This window comes from Nematolebias whitei, chromosome 21 (genome assembly GCF_014905685.2).
Source record: "Nematolebias whitei isolate Nwh7 chromosome 21, NemWhi1, whole genome shotgun sequence".
Taxonomy (NCBI): Eukaryota; Metazoa; Chordata; class Actinopteri; order Cyprinodontiformes; family Rivulidae; genus Nematolebias; species Nematolebias whitei.
Genome location: NC_056518.1, coordinates 4269066 through 4274065, shown reverse-complemented (window position 1 = coordinate 4274065; position 5000 = coordinate 4269066).

The following is a 5000-nucleotide window of genomic DNA, read 5'->3' as shown; positions in this document are numbered from 1 at the left end:
CAGATCACATGCCTGTATTGTTTGACTTCACCCCCCCTTGTCATACTGCTAAGACGCGCGTTCCTGCACATACGCGTTCCATTAACCGTTTCACTTGTAGTGGACTAGGCCCATGTCAAAACTGAGTCTAAGGTCAAAACTCTTGACCTTAAGAACCTTGTGGGACAGAAGCTGTCATTTCATTGATTTGAATCCAGAAATACAGGTTCACCCATCCTGAGACTTTCTTTCTTGAAGATTCATGTGAAAGAACACTCTCTTTTTTATTATCATTACTATTTTACAAATGTTGATAATCAAAATGTCTTAGTTCAAACCATTTTAGATGTTGCAGTGAACTAATCTATTTTATTAACTGTGTAATGATTTTTATTCTCATGCAAAGTTAGAACTCATGTCAAAGCTGTTACAGAGTAATTATGCCTTTTCTGATTTCTGCTTTTGAATGAGCAAGTGTAAGTTGGTCCAAGGTTGGAGTCAAACGCAAAACAAGTTGTTAGAACGAACTGTCATGTTTTTAGAATCCTCTCAGACGTAAATATAGAGGTTTTGGCACCTGTTTCTAAACTCGCCAAAACAAAACTCTCTCTGTCTGTGAGAACATTTCTGATCTGTTTCATAACAATTCTTGCTGTCTTCTAACCTCTTACGTCACAAAACACACCCCGTCTGGTTGTTTCTGACCAATGGGAATACTCCCAAAAGTGAACCGGGAAAGAGCTCTTTAAAATGTCGGTACTTCCTGGTCTACTCAGATCTGTAAACTACTCAGTTCTGTTGAAGCTCTGGAGAAGTTCTGTTGAGTTCTGCTGGTTGGAGAAGTTCTGCGGCGCGGACAGTGCTGATATGTCCTAGCGCTGGACAGTTCTGTGAGAGACGGGATGATCCTGACATGACAACAGAGCTCTTCCGAGTTCCATGGGATTATAACATTTTCACTCGCCACTACTTCTGACGATTCACAGCATCCTAAGGAGACGCTGGACAGGTAGCGTTAACGGAGCTCCATATCTGCTGATTAACCTCAGAAAGGTAATGAGTCAAGTTTCCTACCAAGCGTACCGGGGAGAGCTGGGTTCTGATGGAGAGTGTCAATTCTGGTGAACACTTCCCCTCCCATACCATCTTTACTCCCTCTAAACTTCTTTCCCATCTTTAACTTTTCTATCAAGTAGATATTCTTCCAGATATTTAGAAATGTCTGTGTAAAATGCTCATCCACTTCCGTGTGGGTAAAAGATCATAATTGTACAGTTTCATAAATGTCTGTGGTGAAGCAACGGAAAAATCATGGCCGTATGATTTTTCCTGATTGATTGCTTATGTTGTTATTTTCATAATTTGCCAAATTAATGTAAATGTTTGATGTTAAACTTTGATTCTGTAAATAAATGACCGCATTCATTTTGATGGGTCAAATATAAATGATGTCTCACGTTTGCATTTCATTAAATTCAATGCACGTTTTATTCAGTTCAGAAAAATGAGGAATCCGCGTTAATTGATGAATATATCTGAGCATCTGTTCATCTACACACTGCTGCTCGTTTTAATGAAGGTTTTAATTCTGAGAGGATCGAATAGTTCCCGGTGTCTCTTACCACTGAGGAGCTAACCTCTCAGTTCAACTCTGTCTGTTTAAATGTTCTGGACCGTGTTGCTCCCCTTAAAACCAGAAAAACAAAATTTAAATCAGAGCCTTGGCTGAATGAAGTCACTCAAGCCGTTAGGCAGCAGTGTCGCAGAGCTGAACAAAGGTGGAGGAAGGACAGGCTGCATGTTTCTTTTCAAATGTTAAGGGAGAGTTGTCGTCACTATCAGAAAACCGTTAAACCTGCCACATGTAAATTTGTCTCTGATTTAATTGTCTCCAACTCCCACAACCCCCGAGTTCTTTTCTCCACCCTGAACTCAGTTCTACACCTCAGTGAGCCTTCACCTCTGGAAGCCTCAACTGAGCTGTGTGAAAACTTCCTCCATTTCTTTTTAGAAAAAGTGACAAACACCCGGGCACTCATTTCTCCGCCAGCTCATGATCTGTCCATCCCATCTCAGTGTGTGGCTGTGTTTGACCACTTTGAGCCCATCTCTCTGTCCTCTCTGGATCAGGTAATGTGCAGCATGAAGCCATCTGGTTCCCCCTTTGATGTGGTCCCCCCTCGACTACAAAAGGAAGTTTTTCCCACCCTGGGTCCTTTTATTCTCGCTATTCTTGTAAGGATCCCACTGCCTGCAGCCTGCCTTGCTGATGGCCGCTGATTACCAACACCTGGCGGCCATCAGCCTGATGAGCCTCTCCATCTACTTAAGGCTGCAGTCCGGTGTGATTCAATGCTGGAGCATATCACCTCTTATGGTATTGTACTGTTGTGAGGCAAATGTCTTGGTGAAAAGAATTTGTTCACCTTTTGCTCTTTTTTCCAGTTTCCTGGTTCCTCGTGCTCTTTGGATTTCCCTCGTGACCTGATTTGGATCCTAGGCCTCTCAGGTATTCCTCGTGCCTCTTTGCCTCCAGTGCCAGCCTTCCTCGTTCCCCTTTGGACTCTTTTGGATTTCCCTCTGCTGCTCGCTCGCCTTGGACTGAAGGACCAGCTCTCCCTTCGGGTTGGACTGTAAGGACAGACACACTCCTTAACAAACAACTTGAGCCTTCCCCGTTGGACAGCTAATAACCTGTCGTCCCTCTTTCCAGGAGCCTCAGACCAGCAGCCTGTGGATGTGATTTAAACTCACTGTAAATAATAAACACTGTTATTTTGTATTCCCCTTGTGTCTGCCTCATTCTGGGTCTCATATCATCTGGGTTCCCCACGCACTCCTAACAAAAATGCTCCAGCCACAACAGACCCAGAATGAGACCAAGAGCGAGCAGACCTCCCCCGTTCCCGCGGAGGAGCGGATCGACAGGATGGACAAAGTAATTCATCAGGTGCTGACTCACCAGACCACGGTCCAGTCCAACCTTCAGGAGCTCGGAGGTATGATTTATTCCATTAAACGTCAGCTGCAAGCTTCTGCCTCCCCAGCTCCAGTCGTTCCGTCAGCCCCCGTGGCTCTTGGTCCCACTCCTCCTGTCCAACAAATCTTCATTAAACCTTCTGAGTTTTTCACCGGAGACCCTGACCAATGTGGCGGCTTCCTGCTCCAGTGCCGACTCGCCTTCGAGGCGGCTCCCTCCCAGTTCTCGTCGGACACAGCCAAAATCACCTTCTTCGTAAGCCAGCTCAAAGGTAACGCTCTCCGGTGGGCTCACTCGTTCCTCTTGAGTCATGATAACCCCCCTGCTTCCTATGCCCTCTTTCTTCGGGAGTTTCGCAGGATTTTTGACCGTCCCCTGCAGGCTTCAAATGCCGCCAAGCGATTGTTGAACTTACGACAGGGCCGTCGTAATGCCTCGGAGTTCGCTCTGGAGTTTCGGATCCTTGCTGCCCAAACAGGATGGGACGAGCCCGCCCTCCAAGGTATTTTCCTTAACGCTCTCTCTGATTTTCTCAAAGATCAGCTGGCCACGCGAGATGAGTCCGAGACTTTCGACAAGCTGATAGACCTTGCCATCTCTATCGACGACCGCTTCCGGGAGAGGCGAAGAGAAGCAAACTACAGTTCCCATCGACCCTCGACTTCCGGGTTTCCGACTCCTCCAGGTGAGCCCAAGCCTGCACCGCGACACTACGTTTCCCACAATTCCCCCACTTCCGGGTTTACGACCCCTCGCTACGAGTCCTTTTCCTCGAATCAGCCCCCTGTGAACTACAACTCCCAGTCTTCCTTGCTTCCTGGTCACAGCCAATCATCTTCTTTCCCTTCACGGGATCGCTCCCCGAGCCTATGCAGGTGGGGCGCGCACGGCTGACTCCTGCAGAGAGACAGCGACCTGTATCTGCCCGTCTCTGCATTTATTGTGGTAATTCCGGTCACTTTCTGCCCCACTGTCCGTTTCGGGGAAACGAGAACTTCCACCAGTAAAGCGGGAGTTACTGGTGGGAACGTCTGCGTTAACCTCCCCATTTAAATTGTTACTTCCCATGGTCATTCAAACACAAAACCGCCGCTTTTCTTTTTCAGCTCTTATCGACTCAGGCGCTGAACAAAATTTGATCAGCTCTGATTTAGTTAAAGAATATTCTCTTCCGACTCGCGAAATACCGTCAATTTCTGTCGCCGGCTTAACCGGAGACACACTGACCCGTATTAATTTAAAAACCTCCGAGTTACATGTCATTATGTCAGGAAATCATCATGAAATGACTGATTTCTTCGTTTTCAATTCTCATACTCCTCAAGTAATCCTAGGTTTCCCTTGGCTTCGTAATCATAACCCAGTTATCAACTGGGAGCGCGGCTGTGTTGATAAATGGAGCGACAAGTGCCTCAGCAATTGTTTACGCTCTGCTGTTAAAGCGTCTCCTCGTGACACGCCTCCTCTAGAGGAGATCGATCTTTCCTCGGTTCCTGCAGAATACCGCGACCTGGCGGCCGTCTTTAGTAAACAACGCGCTTTGTCACTTCCTCCTCATCGTCCCTACGACTGCGCGATTGACTTGTTACCTGGTGCCCCCTTGCCGTCAAGCAGACTCTACAACCTTTCTGGTCCTGAGAGGGAGTCTATGACTAATTATATAAATGAATCTCTTGCCTCAGGCATTATTAGACCCTCGACCTCCCCTGTGAGAGCGGGTTTTTTCTTTGTTTCTAAAAAAGATAAGTCACTCCGGCCATGTATAGATTATCGTGGTTTAAATAACATAACAATTAAAAATAAATACCCCCTTCCTCTTATTGATGTAGATGAACAGATGCTGCAAAATATTCATCAATTAAAACGGATTCCTCATTTTTCTGGACTGAATAAAACGTGCATTGATGTTAATGAAATGCAAACGTGAGACGTCATTTATCTTTGACCCATCAAAATGAATGCGGTCATTTATTTTACAGAATCAAAGTTTAACATCAAACATTTACATTAATTTGGCAAAATATGAAAATAACAACATAAT